This window comes from Sus scrofa, chromosome 1, assembly GCF_054392235.1.
Source record: "Sus scrofa isolate SSC_HxYL_T2T_F1_AM1 chromosome 1, Sscrofa_HxYL_maternal_Yorkshire_Landrace_v2.0, whole genome shotgun sequence".
In the NCBI taxonomy this organism is placed as follows: Eukaryota; Metazoa; Chordata; class Mammalia; order Artiodactyla; family Suidae; genus Sus; species Sus scrofa.
Genome location: NC_139383.1, coordinates 215350835 through 215374031, shown reverse-complemented (window position 1 = coordinate 215374031; position 23197 = coordinate 215350835). Strand labels below are relative to the sequence as shown.

General features: G+C 37.6%; 1 protein-coding gene across 10 annotated transcripts in view; it reads left to right on the top strand.

The window, feature by feature from the left end:
* ADAMTSL1 (ADAMTS like 1) overlaps positions 1–23197 on the top strand; it is a 1005193-nt gene that overhangs the window by 358232 nt on the left and 623764 nt on the right. For 3 of the 10 annotated variants that reach the window (XM_084984400.1, XM_084984373.1, XM_084984392.1), the window contains one exon: positions 16848–16944. The exons of the other annotated variants lie outside the window; for them this stretch is intronic. The gene's annotated coding sequence lies outside the window, so the exon portion shown is untranslated. The remainder of the gene's footprint in view (positions 1–16847; positions 16945–23197) is intronic. 10 annotated transcript variants of the gene reach the window in all.

Below are 23197 nucleotides of genomic sequence, written 5' to 3'. Positions count from 1 at the left end.
AGGTTTTTGGTGTAGTGACTGTTTTACAGACAATAGAGTTGTAGCGTCTCTTACTTCTGGTGTCTGCCCCCCTGTGGCTGAAGTCAGTATGGGGGGCTTGCTGTAGGCTTCCTGATGGGAGGGGCTGATGCCTCCCCACTGGTAGGTGGAGCTGATTCTAATCCCTGTGGTGGGTGGGGCTTAGTCTCTGGATGGGATTAGAGGCAGCTGTGTGCCTGAGGGGTCTTTAGGTAGCCTGTTTACTGAGGGTCAGGGCTGTGGTCCCACCTGGATTGTTGCTTGCCTTGGGGCTTCTCAGCACTGAGTGATGGGTGGTGCCAGATTTTCCCACAATGGCCACTTCTGGAGAAAGGCAGGGCTGCTGAATATTCCCAAGAGCTTTGCTTTCAATGTCCTTCCCTCACAGCAAGGCACATTCACCCCTGTTTTCCCAGGATGTCCTCCAAGAACTGCAGTCAGGTTTGACCCAGATTCCTATGGAGACTTTGCTCTGCCCTGGGACCCAGTGCACATGAAAGTCTGTGTGTGCCTTTTAAGAATGGGGTCTCTGTTTCCCCCAGTCCCATGGAGCTCATGTGCACAAGCCCCACTGGCCTTCAATGCCAGATGCTCCAGGAGCTCTTTCTCCCAATGCCAGATCCCTGCACGTGAGAGTTTGATGTGGGGCTCAGAACTCTCACTCCTGTAGGTGAGTCTCTGTGAACCAGTTAGTTTCCAGTCTGTAGAGCTTCCCACCCGGGAGGTATGGGGTTTATATCATGAAATTGCCCCTCCTACCTCTTGATGTGTCCTCTTCTTTTTCTTCTGGAGTAGTATATCTTTTTTAAGGTTTCCGGTCCATTTGGGTGAAGAATGCTCAGTCTTTAGTTGTGCATTTTGTTGTTTTTAGGAGAGAAGTTGAGCTCCAGTCCTTCTATTCCGCCATCTTAATCCCATCTCCACTCAGAGCTTTCTGACAGCAGTAAAGTAAGTGTTTCACTCTTAAGACCTTTGAAGGCATAGAGTGCACATCTTTTCCATCATCATTCCTAGCCCCCTGATTGGCATGTGAGCTCAGTAAATGATCGTTCATTAAAGAAACCATAACCATGTGATAGCACATGTTTTGCTGAAGGGAGGCATGTTGCTAATAACCCATTTGGTACCAGATTTAATGGCTACTTCTTAGTGTACATACTACTCAGGGAAGGGTTTTTAACAGTATTCAGTCTCCATTCATTCTCTCCTTGAATGTTTTAGCATCCCTCTTGCCTGATGGTACCTTTACCTTTCTGTTTGTTTCCTTAATGTAATTTTCCAGCCCCTACTGCTTCCACCATGTGCTTCCTCAATGTTGGCCTCACCTGGAGTTATGGAACCCCTGACCACTACTCTTGCTACTGGGTTCTTCAGTAACCTCATCAACACTGATTGGTCTAGCTCTCATTTATATGTTGACATGTTCTCATTCCATCCTGAACTCAAATTGTAAGACCAAAATCCCAGTACATTGAATGGTTATGTCCCCATTCCTAGCCCTTCATCTGTTAAAGACCTAAGCCCTCTGTGGTTGTATTTGGAGAAGAGGTCTCTAACAAATGTATTAAAGTTAAATGAGGTCTAGAGTCGTAATGGTAAAGACCTAGGGGTAAGTCCCTGCTCTGATAGGATTAGTGTTCTTATAAGAAGTGACATCAGAGAGGGTGTTCTATCCTCCCTCTCCTTCTGCCTCCCTTGCCCCCAATGCACACACACATGGAATAAAGGCCATATGAGCACATGGTGAGATGGTGGCCCCTGAGACAAGGAATAGACCAAATTTTCTGGCACCCAAGACATGGAAACAACCTAAATGTCCATCAACAGATGAATGGATTAAGAAGATGTGGTATATATACATAATGGAATACTACTCAACCATAAAAAAGAACAAATAATGCCATTTGCAGCAAAATGGATGGAACTAGAGACTCTCATACTAAGTGAAATAAGTCAGAAAGAGAAAGACAAATACCACATGATATCACTTATATCTGGAATCTAATATATGGCACAAATGAACCTTCCCACAGAAAAGAAAAGAAATGGACTTGGAGAACAGACTTGTTGTTGCCAATGGGGAGGGAGAGGGAGTGGGATGGCCTGGGAATTTGGGGTTAATAGATGCAAACTATTGCCTTTGGAATGGATAAGCAATGAGATCCTGCTGCACTGGGAATTATATCTAGTCACTTATGATGAAGCATCATAATGTGAGAAAAAAAAATGTATATATGTATGTGTGACTGGGTCACTTTGCTGTACATAGAAAATTGACAGAACACTGTAAATAAGCTATAATGGAAACAAAATAAAAATAATTAAAAAAAAGAAAAAAATTGCTGGCACCTAGACTGTAGACTTCTAGCTTCTAGATCTAAATAAATGTCTATCTTGAAGCGACTCAGCCCATGGTATTTTGTTATGGGCACCCAAGCCTCTTCCCTCTGTATTTCAGGGTCCCATCATTTCTTGCCTGAGATTTCTCTATATTGATGTCTAAGCTCCATTCTTTCCAGACGCGAATTCATCTTTCAATGCCTCCAGAGTTACTATTCTAAAACGTCTGATCACCTCTCAGTCCTCATTAAAGTACTTTCATTCCTTTGGAGTCTAAACTCCTCGGTGCAGGATAGGAGAGTCCTTAGCTGAAGAGCTGTGTTATCCAGAAGGAGAGCCTGTAGAGGTGGGAAGTGTTGTCCACAGACAAGACCTGGCAGAATTTGAAAGCCAGGAGCTTTGCCTAAGAAATTCCCTTCCAAGGCCCTGAGGGGGCTGAAAGAATCCTCCTTTTCTTAGCCAACAGAAGTGAAAGAAAGGACTTTAGAAAGTAGGGTACTGGAGTGACATGGTAAATTTTTCCAATTTAGTGGCAATGTGTTTGAGGGGTTTTAAAATGCTATTAATTTTAATTTTCAAAAAAATAAGTATTAATTTTTAAATGTATTTTATTGTGGGAAGAACACTTAGCATGAGATCTTCTTTCTTAAATTTTTAAATGTTCAGAATCATTTTGTTGACCACAGGCACAAGGTTGTGGGCAGATCTCTAGAGCTTATTCATTTTGCTTAACTGAAATTTTTTGCTAATTAATTGGTAATGCACCAATTCCCCTTCCCATAGTCTCTAGCAACCACCATTCCATTCTTCGGTTCTATGAGTTTGACTAATTTTTTTTTATGGTCACACCCAAGGCATATGGAAATTTCCAGGCCAGGGATTGAATCTGAGCCATAGCTGAGACCTACACTGCGGCATAGGCACCACCAGATCCTTTAAGTCACTGGAATGGGCCAGGGATTGAACCTGTGCCTCTGCAGTGAGCTGAGCTTTTGCAGTTGGATTCTTTTTTTTCTTTTATTTTTAATTAGAGTTGATTTACAATGTTCTGCCAATTTCTGCTGTACAGCAAAGTGACTCAGCCATATATGCATTTCTTTTAATATTATTTTCCATCATGGTCTGTCCCAGGAGATTTGATATATTTCCCTTTGCTATACAATGGAACTTTATTGTCTATCCATTCTAAATGTAATAGTTTGCATCTATTAACCCCAAACTCCCAGTCCATCCCACTCCCCCCACCCTCCTCCTTGGCAACCACATATTTGTTCTCTATGTCTGTAAATCTGTTTCTGTTTTGTAGATAGGTTCAGTTGTGTCATATTTTAGCTTCCACCTATAAGTCATATCACAATGGTGTTTGTCCTTCTCTTTCTGACTTATTTCACTTAGTATGATAATCTCTAGGTCTATCCATGTTGCTGCAAATGGCATTATTTCATTCTTTTTTATAGCTAAGCAATATTCCATTGTATATATGTTCCACATCTTCTTAATCCATTCATCTACCAATGGACATTTAGGTTGTTTCCATATTTTGGCTATTGTGAATAGTGTGATTAGGTTCTTAACCCACTGTGCAACAGCGGGAACTCCAAATTTGACTATTTTGGATAACTCATGTAAGTATAATAAGGCAGTATTTGTCCTTCTGTAACTTGCTTATTTCACTTTACATAATGCTCTCAAAGTTCATCCATGTTTTGCATATTGCAGCGTATCCTTACCAAGTAATATTCTGCTGTATGTCTATACCACATTTTATTTATCCATTCATCCATTGATGGGTACTTGTCTTAATATTTCCAACAGGTTATTTCCTGATGATGAGTGAACATGCATACCAAAGTTGGTTTGGCATACAAATGGTAGAAGTAGGCAAATTTTTGAAACCTCTCTCTCCCTCTTCCTCTCATACACACAACACACACACACACACACACACACACACACACACACACACACACACAAACACACACACACTGAAGTATAGGATATTGATTCATAAATCTAGGCACTGGATTCAGATTCATACTGCCTAGATTTAAATGTGGCTCTACCACCCCATGGTATGACCTTAGACAAGTGATTATTGTGCCAAGCCTTTGCTTCTCTATCTGTAAAATGATTATAAAATAATATTTTTATGGCTACACACATGCCATATGGAAGTTTCCAGGCCAGGGGTCAAATCTGAGCCACAGCTGTGACCTATGCTACAGCTGTACTAATGCAAGACCTAACTCCCTGTGCTAGGATTGAACCTGTGCCATTACAGAGACAAAACTGGATCTTTAACCCACTGCACCACAGCAAGAACTCCAAAACAATATGTTTTAATAATAGTAACTTGCTTTACAAAGTTACTGTAAGGGTTAAATAAAGCAAAGTGCTTAGCATGGTACCTGACTTGTAAGTACTCCATTAACATTTTGCTAGTATTAGTGGTAGCCACTCTTGTAGTATTTTCTCATTATCTTTTAGTAAAAGCACCAGCAAGGGACACTTTAGGATGTCAAACCCATTTTGAGAAACACTGACTTAGGCTCTGAATACACTGGCCTCCCCCTGCGCCTTAAATATGCCAGGCACATCCTACCTCGGGGCCTTTCTCCAGATGCTCTTCTGCCAGGTATCTGCATGTCTTAATCCTCAGTTCATTCATTTCTTCACTCAAAACTCAGCCTCCTGTTGAGACCTGCCCTGACCAGCTCATCTGAATGGTCAACCCTGCCCCCTACCCCCAACACCACACCTTTATACCCCCTTCCTGCTTCATTTCTTCCTTCAAATACTTATTTTTAGCACACTTTTTATTTTACTTACTCATCCTTTATTTTCTCTTCCTCCCACTACATAAAGCCAAGGATTATTTTTTTCTATTTTGTTCCCTAGCACTAATAGGTTCTCAAGAAATATTTACTGAATGACTGAATAAATATACCACACTAAAATATTCAACATATTGTGTATTCTGTGAACACATTATGTGCTATGTTCATTTGACAACCTTCAAAGAGAAGAATTTTTTATCATTCATTTATAAATGGAATATACAAGCTATGGTATTTATATGAGCATTGAAGCTTTTGCAGAAGTACCTTTTAAAATCATTTAAAAGAGAATGTTTTCACATACACGGTATACAATTCAAAAAGAAAGGAGGATACATAAATGTTTAAGAAAATGAAATTATAGGAAAAATGAGGCTGAACTACAACTTATTATTATAACTTTGCAGATATGGCACAGGATGGATTATGTTACCTGAACCATATTCATATCCAGAATGAAAACCCAGACTGTGAAAATTACAATTAGCTGCCAAAAGGATGCTAGAGAGTTCACTGTTTTTAAGAGTGATATTTTTGACATTGAAATGAAATACTTTAAATTTAAAATAAAAACAATTCAAATTTAAGATAAAATGTTAATTTAATAATTTGAAAAACATTTTTTAAAAGCACAGACTGGTTTATAGCATTATTTGTATTAGACATTAATATTCCTAATATTATTGATACCCTTAATATTTAGAAGGACCGTGGGAACCACTGCTATCCTTTAATCATGTACTTCTAATTTTCTCCTGTGTATTTCTTTGCTAGCATAACTTTTTACCTAGGTAAATTGTGGTTTGGTAGGAAGGATGCTGTAGCCAGGGGATAAAGGACATTACCTTAACAAAGTCCCTGTGGACCAGGGTCTAGTCCTCAGATTAAAAATAACTGTTAGATAACCCAGGGTTGATCATCCAAGAGAACTGAGTGAGACTTACTAATAAAACTGATTTAAGTAGACAGAGATAAATGTGGAGGTTTATTCATAATCAAAGATGATCTTGGTTTTCCTGTAAACTGTCAGGTAAGAGCCAAACTCCCTCTTCCTGTGGGTAGCACTGAGAAAACTGAAACTAGAATAGGAAATTTTATGTGTTTATCGAGCTTGTATAAATATAAAGCTGGAACAGAGGAATTCAGGAGTCTCTAAGGGGTTACTTTCAGGCGGATGACTTGCATTGGTCTTTTATTTCTTTCTTTCTTTTTTTTTTTTTTTTTTTTTTTGTCTTTTTAGGGCCACACCCATGGCATATGTAAGTTCCCAAGTGAGGGGTCAAATCAGAGCTGCAGCTGCTGACCTACACCGCAACCAGGGTGATGCTAGATCTGAGCCACATCTGTGCCATACGCCACAGCTCACTGCAACACCCAGATCCTTAACCCACTAAATGAGGCCAGAGATTGAACGCACATCCTCGTGGATACTAGTCAGGTTCATAACCCACTGAGCCACAGTGGGAACTGTCCCATCTGTCTTCTTGACTAAGATGATAGTCTCATGTCAGGGGCTACAATGATGAACCCTGCTGGCCATTATTAAGTAAAAGTGACCAATCTGACTCTTGGAAATTTTTCCATTTCTGTGCCTCCCATCAGTGGTTCATTTTTTTTTTTTTCCCTTAAACATTTCTCTGGATAAGTGAAATAGAGTTGGTGAGGCATGGGCCAAATTGCAATCACACTCCAGGCCCAGGATTCTCAAGCTGAATGGTCCTCACCACTGGAATTGGATTGCCTCTAACCTCTTCAGTTCCTCACCTGCTGACACTGGGCACAGTAAGGATGAGCTTGTTCAGGTACAAGATGGATTACAGGTCATGGTATCTTGCTACTATTTCATTTGATCTGACTTTTGTGTGCTTGGCCTGAAGAACTACAGTGACATCCAGCAGGCAGACCCTTCAAGGCCTTGCAGACATCGCTTTATGATATTCATCTCCCAAGTGCATCAAAGCTATTTTGAATCATGTTTATGCTTCCAAGGCCAATTAAGTTACGGTGTCATTTGGGGACTATTTTTAGAGGCATATAGTCAGTCATGAGGTGATTTCTTACCTCATAGTGTGGATATCAGCCAGGCTCAGTTCAAGATGGTATTTAAAAGGTAATTCTTTGACCTTTTATCTTTTATAGTTCATACAGGTGAGAGAGCTGGTAAACCCCAAGCCTGAGTCTTACAAATGGCCAAATTGAATTCAGATCAGCTCATACTCAGAAATTTATCAGAAACACATTTTTCTTGCCACCAGAACAGAGGACAAATGGCAGGAAATGTAAAATGTGTGCATTTCCATGCTTCAGTGCATGGCTTACAGAAATGAACCTATCATTGTATTCAATCCACAGGGGTTCTTGGTTAGGGGGCAAGCACCCTATGAAAGTAAAGAAAGAATAGACAAAACTCAGTCTAATCAATCTACAAAATCTCTAGCTGTAAAGAACTAGATTACTCAATTATCTTTATATGTTTTTTTATTTTAACTTTAGAAAAGTATTAGGAAATTAACTTATTAATTATAAGTGCTTAAGCTTTTCTCAGACTACTCAAAGGGTCATCTACCTACCCCTTGAAAAAATCTTAATCTTAGAAAAGCAAAACACCAAGTTCAGGAGCCAAGGGATTTTCTGGTGTAGCCTTTGATACATACATACTTTTTCGAATGAAAGGTTCATTAGAAGTCTTCTTACCCTGAGTTCTAGTTTCTTGTGATCTCACTCATCTCTCTTGAAGTAATTCCTAAAATCTGTTTATGTTTAAACACTTAGATCTAGCAATTTCTAAGTTGTATCATACAAAATAAATGGTCAGATTTTGGAAATTCAGGTATTGTGCTGGGGACTAAAATTCGTTTAAATAGGAAATATGTATTTTTTATTAAGTATTTTAAAAAGCCAGGAAGATGTGAATCTTGTGTTAGTTCAACTGACCATATTAAATTATGTGTCTTTTATCAGAAGCTTTGGAAGCTGAATCTTCTGCTCGACATTTGGAATACTTTCTACTTGATGCTTTTGGTCACTGGGTTTATTTTGACATCTCTCTCTCTCTCTCTTTTTTTTTTTTTTTCTATCATCTGTATTCAAGAGTCTGGGGTAGGAGTCACTGGTACCCTGTTTACTACAGCATATAACTCATGAACAAAATAGCCTTCTTTCATTTTAGTCCAAGATTACTGATATATTTTCTCTTCTTGCAAGTTTCCTTCTACTTTGATTTAATTAATCAGTTTTAAATTACAGGTGTTAGCAGCTCCATAAGAATACACCTGATAAGATTTCAGAATTGTTCTTTTATGTTATTTGGTCAGTTATTAGTCATTGCCAAATACTTAGGGGAAGAAAGAGGAGTGGACATTGACGAGAAAATGATGATAAACGTGTGAAGCATTCCTATCCTCTCCTGGCTGACAATGCCTCCATTCATTTCTTCAGGCCCTGGGGAATGTGTTTTTCCTTTCTTCCAGGAGTGTGCGTTGGCCGGAGAGAAAGCGGAAGAGAGAAGGGCAGTAGAGTCCTCTCTAAATCACCAAATACCTTTTCAGCTGACAGACCAACTCATTGTCAGTGTGTACTTTTCAAAGAAGGAAAGCTGAAATAGGTTCTTTCTCAATAGCACACTGTGATTCCTTTACTAGTAAGATCTGTCGTCTATTCATGACATTGGAACACAAAGCTATTGGGTGATACCTCACTGGGTTTTTTATGTTCTTTTTCTCCTGTGCATATCAAGTTGAATATCAAACTCTTTCAGAAATGACCGTATACCCCTCTGTAAGCTAAAATTTCAGTAGCATTTAAAACTTCAGATGATCCTAAAGAAAGAAGATTGTCAGCTACAAACTGGTATTTCATAGAGGTCTGAGATTCCATATTGTGTTGTATATATCCTAGTCTATGTATATTGTCACATACCTATAGAAGAATAAAATCGAATATGTGTTAAAGTGTTTTGATAAACATTTACAGAACAATGAATAATAATCCTTCTGGTATTCATATTGGAAAATAGTCTATAGAACAAGGTAATGTATATGCTATCATGCCTAATAAAATTTGAAGACTCTTCCTTTATATAAATATCATCTCTCTCCAGCTATATTGTAAACTTCTTAAGGGGAGGGGTCAGTTTACTTTTGTATCCTTTAAAGAATTTAGCATAGTATCTCTATGTCATAAGTGCTCAGTAAGCACATGCCAGATGAAGGAATAACACTGAAAGATCTCTCTGCATGGATTTCTTGAGACCTTCTCTGGAGAACTTTCAAATAGACTTGAAACTTGGCGATCTATGAAAGTACATAAAACATCAAATAAAAACACATGATTGAATATCACTAAAAAACACCAAAAGGAAAATGCAGAATGGTTTTCTAAGACCAGATAAATGTGGCCTCATTATTGATAAATTTGGCAATGATTTTCCTTTAAAATATAGAAACAATTAGAGCATAATCATCTTGATCACTAATTGGTTTGCTAAAATGTCTCTTTTCATTTTATAACCGACCCACTTGAAAACATGGAGAAGCATAAAGGGTCATTTCCTTGGAAAAGAGGATGGACAAGCTTCTTGCAGTTTTGTTTGGGTGCTGTTCAAAGCCATACCCTAAACTTTCCCCAGAACTAGAAACAAATGTGTTACCACAAACCAGTGTGGGTAACTCTGTGGAGAGAGTATTTCCTCTTCATCTATTTTTTTTAATTTGTGTATCCCAACTGCTTATTTAGATTTATCCTGCTTTCTCATGGATGAGCAACTAGCTCTGTATGGTATAATCTCAGGAACCAGGAGTTTGGAAAAGCAACTTTTTGGAGATATATAATCCAGTGCTATCTGTACAAGACTACTTTCCATAAAAGGTCAGGCAGACTTCTAATGAAACAATTCAACTGAAATACCAAATTATCTTAAAAAAAATTATCTTACTATCCCTCCCTGGAGCTAGAAAGCATTTGTTTGGGACCTGAATTTCTGATGTTTTTTTAGGGTAATAATTGAATGGAATGACTGCCAGCTGAGAAATATAAGTATTAATCTAGGAATGATTGATTCCTAGGTAAACCTTGTTAATATGTGGCACATATTTATAATGGAATACTACTCAGCCATAAAAAACACAAAATAATGCTATTCACAGAAACATGGATACAGTAGGAGATTCTCGTACTGAGTAAAGTAAGTAGATAGAGAAAGACAAATAGCATATGATATCACTTATATGTGGAATCTAAAACATGGCACAAATGAACCTATATACAAAACAGAAACAGATTTATAGACATGGAGAATGAACTTGTGGTTGGCAAGGAGGAGGTGGATGGACAGAGAGTTTGGGGTTAGTAGATGCAATGTATTACATTTAGAATGAATAAGAAATGAAATCCTACTGTATAGAACAAGGAAACATATCCAATATCTTGGGATAGAACATGATGGAAAAGGAGTTCCCATTGTGACTCAGTGGGTTAAGAACCGAATGAAGTCTCCATGAGAATGCAGGTTCCATCTGGGGCTTCACTCAGTGGGCTAAGAATCTGGCACTCCCACAAGCTATGGTGTAGATCACAGATGCAGCTCAAATCCAGCATTGCCATGGCTGTGGCATAGGCCTGCAGTTGCAGCTCCAATTTGACCCCTAGTATGGAAACTTCCATATGCTGCAGTTACATCTATAAAAAGAAGAAAAAAAAGAATATGATGGAAGGTAATCTGAGAAAAAGAATGTGTGTATATGTATGATTGGGTCACTTTGCTGTACAGCAGAAATTGGCACAACATTGTAAATCAGCTATACTTCAATTTATAATTTTCTATCATAATCCACGTGATGTGTTGCTTTATTGGACATTTTATCCAAAAATGCAAGATCATTTAGCTGTAATGACCTAAAATATACATACATTTCAGAGGTGTAGCAAAGACATGAAATGATATCAAAGTTTCATTCAGCAGTATTGAGTTGTCATGGTGAAGTAACTGTCCAGCTAATGACTACATTTTCCAGCGTTCTTGCATCTAAGTAGGACACTGTAGCCAAAGGACGTATGAGTGGAAAAGTGATCAACATGGGAAGGACTGAGGAGACAGATCTGTATTCTCCATGGTCCCTTTCCCAGTTCTGAGTGAAGAGGACTCTAAGGTGCTGGAAGGAGATGGAACCATAAGATAGTAGGAGGCTGAGTTTCAGAATGATCACTTCGCTGATAGGTAGAAGACCACCCAACTTGGACCACATACTTTAGTATGTATTGTGAGCAAGGCAGAAATGTTTATTGTGTAATGCAATTGTGGTGGTTTATCTGTACAAGCATCTAGCAGCACTTTAACAAATACAGGAGGTATATAAAAATGTCCCAAACCAAGGTCATAGTAAAACGGCAGATTTCTTCCCATTCTCTATTAGCTGAAAGTTTAGGATTGGTGAAATTAAGTATTTTTTAACAGCAATATTAATACTGTAGAACTGGAGTTCCCATCGTGGCTCAGTGGTTAATGAATCCGACTAAGAACCATGAGGTTGCAGGTTCGATTCCTGGCCTTGCTCAGTGGGTTAAGGATCCGGCGTTGCCGTGAGCTGTGGTGTAGGTTGCAGACGCGGCTTGGATCCCGTGTTGCTATGGCTCTGGCGTAGGCCATCAGCTACAGCTCTGATTCAGCCCCTAGCCTGGGAACTTCCATATGCCATGGGAGCGGCCCAAGAAATGGCAAAAAAAAAAACTGTAGAAGTTATACCTGGAGAATCATACACATTCACTGAATGTCGATGCACCCTTTCTACCCCTTCCCAGAAAATGGTTTTCCTAGACATCACTAAGGTCATCCTAGACCCTTGCCTCTCTTTAATCTACCTGCCCCCTCCTACCCATTCTGCACTCTATTCCCATCTCCTCCATTAAGCTTTCCTTTACCACTAAAGGTACCATTCATTTCTTTGAGCTCATAGTAATTAAAATCTGTGCCAAACTTTGTACTGTCTCATACACTGCCTAGTGAGAGCAGTCACATTTTTACATTATTTTTAAAGAGTAAAATCACCATTTATCTAAATTATCAGGTAGTAGATGGAGAAAAGAAGAAAATTTGAAAAAAAAAGTATAATTAGGATATTGGAAATACACACATACTTACCCTTTTGCCTATAACAGAAAGATGATTACTGGGGATAAAGGAGGTTAGGACCTATATCTCACTGTAACATTGACCTTCATGTAGAACACTTTTAGCATTAAATCCCAGGAGTGATATAGCAGTCAGTGAGCCTTTTACTTTCTCACAAGAAATTAGGACATTTATTTATAAGCAGAGAAGTGGAAAATTAGGCAAGAGCATTGCAGACATCTCTAGTAATTTTGGCTAAACAGGCTCCCTGGCTACAGTCATCTTCCAAATTTGAGAGTATATTTTCAGCTAAGTTATTTCTTGGCATCATTCTTATTCTACCAGTGAGAATGTCAAATGTGTAACATTAGGATGGCAAGTTTTATGTTTTGACCCCACCTGAAAGTTGAAACCGAATTCATTCCACCACAGTGCCAGCCATGTGATAAAGCCCATCCAGTTCCTTGGATGGGACCTAGATATCAATTGACAAAATGTAATGCGAAGGCTTCACATCCTGTTACCCAGTCGTGAGTGATCCATCCTCCATGGTTGAGTATCAAATGTCAAAATTTATCATACCAGATCTTAATCATTGTCAACTGTGCAGAAAGACCCTTAGAGATTTTCATATGCTCTAAATTCAGGAAATTCTCACGTAGGCTTCTCACAGCACAGTTTAAGTCATGCCCCTTGCGTGCACACATGCAAATCATAATTTGAAAGCCCTATTTAACATTTAGGCTTAAATAATTTGGAGGATAAATCCCAGATGAAGCCATGGAAAAGAAACTTGAAAGGTTTAAGTATCTCACACATGTATTGCAAAAGTAAGAACTGTGAATTCTCTTCTGTGCAGTTTAGTCCACTATTTCAAGTGTGTTATGGAAAAGCTTGAATCATTAACACTATCTCTAGGCATGGTTTATTTGAGGCATTTATTAAAATGTACATGATATCTAGTGCTCTTTCCTTTTCCACATAAAACTTCAGATTAACATATGGTAATAACACAGTGTTGTTTATCATGAAATACAGAGTCCAAAAGCACACATGTGCAAACTGAGCTAGTATTTCTTTCTCCCAAATAAGTAAAAGTTAATAATCTAGATTATTTTCGGTTTCAGAAACTGATGATACTTTCATGAAAGGAACTAGTAGTTTAAAAAGAATTCTGCAATGCTTGAGTTATTTAAGACAACAGGAATGGGTTAAATGAAAAAAAGTTTGTACTTGATGCAAAAAAAAAAAAATTAATACCAATGTAAAGAGAAAAAAGTCTGAAAATTTTCAGCACCAAGGTTAATTTTCATGTAATGAGTACATAGGAACAGAGTGTGGAAAAGATGTGATTTTCAGTCACTTTCCCCACATAATTCTACAGTAACAATATAATCTAAAATGAGTTGAATTGTTGCAAAGGAAGGAGACTATCATAAAAGATAGTAGATTTACCCACCATTTATTATATCATCCTGTTTGCAGCGCTACATTTGAGTTTGTGTCAGCACTTCCATTATAAGCCTGTACTTTGAGGAATTTGGAATTTGGCCAATGAAAGATCATTCTGAACTGAAAGTTGGCACAGAAAGTTTCCTCCCATGAGCAAAAGTTGTTTTCATTATTTCTTCTTCATCGTCATCTTCTTTTTTTTCCCGTTTACAGAATTCCATAAAACTTCATCTGGTTGCTTTTAAACTTGGATATCTGAAGTAAAAGTTAAGTATAAGAGAGCCAACCAAGTGGTTTGAAGACAATACATCTTTTGTCCATCTGGGCAGAGTTTGTATTCAGTATTTCATATGAAGGAAACAATGCTATTTAGTTGTGAATATTTAGAAAAAGAGTAAGAAGTAATTTCAAAAGTCCTTTTACTCATTGCCTCTAGTAATGAAGTTAAAAAGTGATGAAATGAGGGTGAGAGAGCTTCCTCACCTATTCTGATTATTGTGCACATTACTTTATAGCTATTTATAAAAACTGTTCTTAACAGCATTCCTGCATAGTTTCATACCCATTTATTTTACAGTTTTATTGATGTATAATTTACATAAAATAAAATTAATTCAATTTAAGCATACAGTGTGGGTACAATATGTAGTCATCCAACTGCCACCAACCACAATCAAGTTTCAGAACGATTCCTTCACCATAAAAAGTCCTCTTGTTTTATAGGCAGTTGTTTCCCACTCCCAGCCTGAGGCAACTACTGATCTTCTAAAGATAAGGCTTTTATAGAATTTTAAATAAAATCAGATACTCAGATACTGTACAATTTCTGTGTCTGTGTCTAACTTCCTTCACATAGCATGATGCTTTTGAGGGTCATCCATGTTCTTTCATGTATCAATAGTCCATTCTTTTTTTATTCCCAAGTAGCATTACATGGTTGTGTTAGTATCTATTAATCCATTCATGAGTCATGGACATTTGAAGTTGTTTCCAGTTTGGGACTATTATTAGTAAAACTGCTGTACATATTTATGTACAGGCCTTTAGGTAGGCGTGTTTTCATTTCTCTTAGATAAATACCTAGGAGTAGGATTGCTAGGTCTTACAATAAGTGCATGTTTAATTTTGAATAGAATGGCTGAACTGTTTTCCAAGGTGCAGGTGCCTTTTTTTCATTTTCACCAACAATGTATGAGGGTTCCAGCTGGATCACATGCTCACAAAAAGCAGCCTGTTTCTTTGAGCTTTTCCAGTGGGTATGTACAGATAGCTCACTCTGCATATTAGCTTTCTGTATATTTTCTTCAGTGAGTTTTTTTTTTTTTTTCAAACTTAACCCTCACCCCTTTCTTTTTGGGGGATTGTGCTTTTATTACTGAGTTGTAAAAGTTTTCAATTTATTTTGGAAAATAATTTGTCAGATACATATTTATCAGATATTTTCTTCCAATATGTGGTTTGCCTTTTCATTTTATTAATGATAGATTTGATGAGCAAAATGTTCTAAGTTTAAAGTCCAACATAGACATATTTGTTCTTTCCTGATTCATTTATTTTTGTGTCCTAAGAAATCTTTGCCTAACTAAAGGTCTCTTTAAGTTTTTTTTCCCCTGTCTTTTTCCTCTAAAAGTTTTATGATTTTAGCAGTTGGATTTAGGCCTCTTATCTATTTCAAGTTAATGTTTATGGTATGAGGTAAGAATTGAAATTTACTTTTTTCCCCATATAAAAGTACAGTTACCCCAGCAGTGTTGATTTAAAAAAAACTGTCCTATCAACATTAAATTACTTGGCACCTTTCTCAATCAACATTTCATATATCAAATAAAATATGAGTCTATTTCTTGACCTTAATTTTTGTTCCACTGATCTATGTGTAAGTCCTAATTCTAAATCCATACTGACTTGATTACAGTAGTTTTATAGTAAATCTTTAAATCAGGTAATATAAGTCTCATGACTATTCTTCTTTGAAAAATGATTTTGGGTATTGTAGCCTTTTGAATTTCCATACAAAGTTTGTAGCCATCTTGTCCATTTCTAGGGAAAAAAAATCTCATATTAGGACTCAAAAAGTGTCATGTTGGGATTACATTATATCTATAGAACATTTTTGCAAGAACTGCCATCTGAACAATATTGAGACTTCCCATCTATGATATATATCTTTGTATTTATTTAAGTTTTCTTTAATTTATATAATCAATGATTAGTGGATTTTAGTGTTCAGATCTTATATATCATTTGTTAAATTTATTCCTGCTTTGCTTGATGGTATTATTAATATATTTAAAATTTTAATTGTCAGATGGCTCTTTGCTACTGAATAAAAACATACTTCATAGTTCTAGTAGGTTTTTGTTGGAATCCTTTTGTTGGATTCTAATACAGGCACTTAAAGCAATAAATTTCACCACAGGCACTACTGTAGCTGAATCCCACAAATTTTGATTTGATACGTTGTTTTCTGTCAATTTAGTACATTTTCTTATTTCTTCTTTGAACTATGGGTATAAGAAAACATAAAGAATGAAGTCAGTTTCTAATAATTTTTTTTCAATGAGTATGTGTCATTCTTTATGCTTTTTTTGAATACCTAGTAATTTTTGGTTGAAGTGTGGACATTGCAGATGATATGCTGTACCAATACTGAACTTTATTTTGTATTATGAGGAAGCTGGTGGGTTTTGTTTTGTTTTGTAGGTAATTAAGTTTCCTGTACTGAAATATGTCTGAATGAAAACTGTTGCCTTCATGACAGGCAGCTGCTGGTATTTTCAGTTTTTTCCTGCTTCTTATTTTAGCATGACTTCCTAAAAAGAATTTTTCTTGCACTTATGTAATTTAGTGGCTAGCAAGCCAATAGTTGAGCTTAAGTTCTGTTCAGACAGTCAAGCCAGTAAAATTTCCATTGTTGTTATTAAGTTATGCGGGGTTTGAGGACACACTCAAAGGCATGGTGTGTGCCCCTGGACTTTCAGTTTCTGTCAGGCATGTGTAGATTAACAGTCAGCCAGGGGTATATGGAGAATTTATTATCACAACTCTTCTATAGTCCTCTCACTTCTAAAATTCCCTCTCCCTTAAATTTCTAGCTGCTCTTCCACCTGCCCCAACTCAAGTCCATCATCTTCAACTGATAAAGCTGTGGATTTTTGCCACCAAGCTTGAAGGGGATGGGAACACTCGCAAGTAAGAAGGCTATAATTTCAGATTTCAATCAAATACTGTAGCTGTTCTTCATAAAGAAACACCAAACTGTTGCCAACTTTTGGCTATTTCCAGTCCTTAAAATTGGTGTATTATATAACAGTTTTATCCAGTTTATTCTTGTTTTCCACCAGGAGAAATTGCCTAGGTTCATTGCAGTACCCATTTCCAGAGGCTGACATATACCTTCTTTATAAAATAAAATAAAATATGCTTCTCCTTTAGTTGATATTCTTAGATACTCATTAGAAAGAGGCAGAAAAAGAAAAAAATACCTATTCTTGGATGAGAATGTAGGTTAACTGGCACAGTTGTACATAATTTTGACAAATTTTCTGAAGGGTATTTTGGCTATAGCTTTACAAAGCTATATACTTTTTGATCTAAGTTTAACTTGTAAACACTTTTGACCTAGCTATTATACTTCCAGGAATTATCTTAAAAATAATTAGAAATGTGATCAAAGTTACAAATACTTTGTGAAGCAGTATTTATAATAGTGGAAAATTGGACAGAACCCAAATGTCCAACAGTGGGGTTTTTTGCATATCTATAAAGTGAAATGCCAGGATGCCAGTATAAGTAATGGTACAGAGTAGTAGATGTGTGTTTATTACTGTATTGCACAAAGCAATATAGCAATATACCACTCTCTTTTTAAATGTCATGTAGATACATTGCAAAAAAACCCCCCCGAAAGCTTCTATATCAAAGGTTATTCTAGATACTGATAGGTAATTTTTGCTGTTGTACTTTATTTGTAGGTCATTTTATTTTCTGTAATGAACATGACATAGTATAAAGAAAAATAGTGGCCCTGCTAGTCCATGATGAGTCCTGTGGTTGTTAAATCTTATTAAGTAATACATTTAAATGGAATCCCTGATTGCTTTGCCCACTGTGTCAGGGACTAGGGTTGATCTCTTGCCTAAAATTTGCTCTGCCAGAGAACTGGGTTTGTCTGGTGCTACAGCAGGGTGGAGAAAGTACAAGAGCAAGATGGCAAAACTGTGCTGAGTGACAGCTAAGAGGAGTTCTGTATTCCTAGCATCTGACGTGTGGAGGCTGAGTTCACCATAGATCAGATGGGCACCAAAGAAGATGGCTTTGGTTGAGCAATATTGAAAGAATTTCTTTCCCCTGCCATCCATTTCCGCAAGCTACTAGCCATGGCAGGGGCTTGGGATAGAGTAAGGAAGCAGTCAAGCCTAAGATAGATCTCTCATAAAGGAACTGTGGAGCAAAAGGCCACAATAGGATCTCCCCCTCAAACCATCGCAGGCCCCCAGGATAGAATTAAGATGTAAAAGTCATCTACACACCTAGATGCTATGCCATTCAGCATTAGACCCAGAAATGACAAAAATCAATTCACCACAGGCAGTGTTTTCCCTTCATCATATTCCATCATATGGTGGTAAGGGCATGAGTTCCAAAGGTTTATTATGAATTGGGTGAGAGACCAGATTTTACCCCATGCCATCTACTCAGGGCTATAGGGAAAGTGAACAAGAGGAGAAGAACAGAACTTATCATTAAATATTAGACTGAAGATCTAAAATTAAAAAGACTAAATTCTAAGAACCAGAACTTTATTTTATTTTTACTGTAAAATTAAAACATAAATCTGTTTTAATAAATCATATTTATACCTGAGCAGGTTGAGACCCTTCAGTACTAAGTGTTTCCTCAGGCAGCAGAAGTCAGTTTAAAAACTAGAGGCTCTTATGCTATCATTCATTTATTTGTTCAACAAATATTTAGTAAGCTCCTAAAATATACCAGATACTGTTCTAGTATAACAGCCAATATGGATCTTAAGGACTGTCATTCCCAACTCGCCCTCTTGAAATATCAACTCTAGCACCAAGGATCTTGACCTGTCTGGCAATCACATTACATGGATTCCCTGTTTCTTCTATTTATACCCACACCTGAGGACCTGTCTGCTGGATTCTTGACACTATTAGTTTAAAAAAGGGCTTAATCTCTAGAATATACAAGCAACTTATGCAACTCAACAGCAAAAAAGCCAACGACCCAATGGAAAAATGAGCAAAAGACCTGAGTAGACATTTTTCCAAGGAAAATGTACAGATGGCCAACAAGCACATGAAAAAATGCTCAACATCCCTAATTATTAGAGAAATGCAAATCAAAACTACCATGAGATACCACTTCACACCAGTCAGAATGGCTATCATCAGTAAGTCCACAAATAACAAATGCTGGAGGGAGTGTGGAGAAAAGGGAACTCTCCTGCACTGTTGATAGGAATATAAGCTGGTACAACCACTATGGAGATCAGTGTGGAGATACCTTAGAAATCTATACATAGAACTACCATATGACCCAGCAGTCATACTCTTGGGCATATATCCAGGCAGAACTTTCCTTAAACAAGACACATGTACCTGAATTTTCATTGCAGCTCTATTCACAATAGCAAAGACATGGAAACAACCCAAATGTTTGTCAACAGACAATTGGATTAGAAAGATGTGGTATATATACACAATGAAATACTACTCAGCCATAAAAAAGAATGAAATAATGCCATTTGCCCCACCCTGGAGGGAACTAGAGACTCTCATACTGAGTGAAATAAGTCAGAAAGACAAATATCATATGATATGACTTATATCTGGAATCAAATATACAGCACAAATAAACCTTTCCACAGAAAAGGAAATCATGGACTTCCAGAATAGACTTGTGGTTGCCAAGGGGGAGGGGTGGGGAGTGGGGGATTGGGGAGCTTGGGGTTAATAGATACAAACTATTGCCTTTGGAATGGATTAGCAATGAGATCCTGCTGTGTAGCACTGGGAACTATGTCTAGTCACTTATGATGGAGCATGATGTGCAAAAATAGAATGTATACATGTATGTGTAACTGGGTCACCATACTGTACAGTATAAAAAAATTGTATTGGGGAAATAAGTATTTAAAAATAATTTACAAAATAATTAAAAATGCATAAATAAATAAAACCAAAAAATTAAAAATAAAAATAAAAGCAAAAGCTAACCCCCCCACATCCTCTGATACAAACAGACCCTTCCATCACCAAGATAATCTCTTTAAATTATCTTTGATAATCTACCACACACAGCTGTAGATATTAAGAATGACTTTCAAGTGAGACTCTGCCCCTTCATACAATGATGTGCCTTTACTCTTTTCAGCTAATAAATGTTGATCATATAAGATCTCACATCTGTATTTCAAGAATCATATGTACAAGATAATAAGAGCTGTGTGAGGTGGGCTATGAGCCCAGGACAACTGGAACAACTGGAAGAGAACAGTAAAGCTGAGATTCAGAGGCAAGGCTTGGACCAGGATGGGTCAGGACAGTATCAGGCACTGGGACATTGCTCAAGACAGGAACTTGTCATTTGGTAAAGGAGATATTAATCCCAAGAAAGGTCTGGATTTATGTGATCAGTCCCTAAAGGAAGTTTCAGATAACTCCCCAAATATGATTCATTAAAAATGTTCAGAGGAGGAGTTCCCCTTGTGGCTCAGTGGAAACAAATCTGACTGGTATCCATGAAGATGCAGGTTTGATCCCTGGCCTTGCTCAGTGGGTTAAATATCCAGCATTGCAGTGAGATGTGGTATAGGTTGCAGATGCGGCCTATATCTGGCATTGCTGTGGCTATGGGGTAGGCTGGCAGCTATAGCTCTGATTCGACCCTTATCCTGGGAACCTCCATATGCCACAGGTGCTAGCCCTAAAAGGCAGAAACAAAAAACAAACAAACAAAAAGTTCAAACAAAGTTCTGATCCTGGGCAGGACTAAAGCAGGTAAACAGCAGTGAGGAATCAGCAGAGGTCTGGCCCAGCTTGCCATCTTCAGGGCTAGAATTCCCTTCAAGAAATAGGGAGAAATAGGATGCAGAGCAGTATGATAAAGTGCTAACCAAACTAAGTAATAGGAAACTAAGGTAGCAGGCAAATTCTCAGTCATGGTTGAAGAATTGGAAGTGTCATGATTAGAGTATAACCACATGGGAAAAGAAGAGAAAATGTATTTTTTGAGGGAACACTAAGTGTCAGACATTCTCTCCTAACTTCATTTTTATTTCTCAGAAGCTTTGTAAAAAGTTGATACTTTCTTCCTTAACTTCCTCAAACATGTAATGACTATGTACAAAGCATTTTTTCTAGAGATGAGCCAATTGTACCTCAGAGAGGCTAAAAACTAGCCAGAGCTCATATAGCCAGAAAATGATAGTCATGAATTCAGGTCTTTCTGACCCCAGAGTTAATTTTTTTTTCTCACTTCATCATTCTGCAAGATGAAAACAGGAAATAACCATCCAGTGGATTCTTACACTGTGTGGATGCAAATAACCTTCAGAAACTGGGACCAGATCAGACTCACAGTGAATGGATTCACAGATATGCATGGTCAGCAGGCAGGCAGCTTATTAAGGTCATGTTATCACACCAGCCTTAGAAGATGTTTATAGTTTCTACCACTGGAATCACTCCTTTGAGTTTAGATAGGGTGGGTGGTACCCAGATATATACATAGAGAGGATATACCAGTGAGGATGACATCAGTTGAAAGTAACAAAATACCAGATGGCTTGGATTCTGTACATCAGAAAAGAAAGAGAAGAACAGCCCTTAAGTAGATCAGGGTTGGTTGGTAAATTCCATATGTAAATGGGCAGGAAGTAGTTGTTTCAGGCTTTATAGGCCACATAATGCACTCTGTCACACAACTACTCATCCCTATTACAGTAGTGTAAAAGCAGCCACAGTTTGTAAATAAACAGGTGTCCCAATAAAACTTTATTTACAAGAAAGATGAGCTACAAACTGGACTTGGTCCATAGGCTGTAGTTGACAGTCTCCTAGTTTAGAAAACCTGCAGTGTCTACCACAGTGAAGGCAGATGTTTTTATCTAGGGACTAGTTAACTTGTAAAATCATGTCAACTGATTAGGCAGGCAGCCATCATCTTAAAAGGGAAGTTGTCTGGGCCAGCCCAGTGTAATGGGGTTCCTGGTAACAAGAGTACCCCATTTCTTGCTCAGAGGAAAACATTGAAAGTCACACATAAAGAGTTCAGTGGCCAAGAAGATGGACTCTGCTGTCCTCTGTTTACAGTTGTGCCAGAGTGAGTAAATAAAAAAGAGTGGTGAATACTACTCAGCCATAAAAAGAACAAACTAATGTCATCTGCAGCACATTGGATGGAACTAGAGACTCTCATACCAATTGAAGAAAGTCAGAGAAAGACAAATACCATATAATCTCACTTATACCTGGAATTCAATAAATGTCACAAAGGAACCTATCTACAGAAAAGAAACAAACTCATGGACATGGAAAACAGATTTGTGGTTGCCAAGGGAGAGGGGGAGGGAGTTGGATGGACTAGGAGTTTGAGGTTAGTAGATACAAACTATCACTTTTGGAGCGGATAAGCAGTGAGGTCCTGCTATGTAGCACAGGGAACCACATCTAACCACTTGTGATGGAATATGGTGGAGGATAATGTAAGACAAAGAATATGTATAACTGGGTCACTTTACTGTACAGCAGAAATTCACAGAACATTGTAAGTCAACTATAATTTAAAAAAAGAGTGTGGAAATTCACGTTCTGAGAACCTCATGTGGTCTTAGGACATTCTTTCACTCTGTAGAACAGTAATATGGGCTCTTTTTCTTCCATATAGGAAGGAAAATAAACTTCTGCTTAACTAGTTATTATCAGGATGCATTACCTTCTGCCCATAGAGTGAGTCTTAGTTCTAGACACTGCATGCGTTACTTATATAGAGTATATAACTGAAGGATTTGCAAGTACTAAATAAGGAGTAAGGTGCTCCTAATCGGCCAAAAATGAGCTGGGGGGTGGAATGGAGGAGGAGGTGATATATTGTAATAGCCATATTAAACTGTACTAAACTTGAAATAACGGGAAAAATATTTCCTTAAAGCTAATAGGAAAAATCAGTTACCAGACTCAGAACCATGAATCTAAGTTGTCATCCAGCTGCATAGGCTTATGGAAAGTGTTCCTGTGCTGAGGTTTTCATTATAAAACACAGAGGCGTTATTGAGGATAAATGAACCAATATGAATGAAATACCTATAATTGCCAACCTGAAATTTCACGCCAAAAATCATCTGAATCCCAGGTTGATGTGGAGTGGTTTTTCTAAAAGTTCAAAAAGAATTCACTTTATTAGTGGAGTGGGATACTTA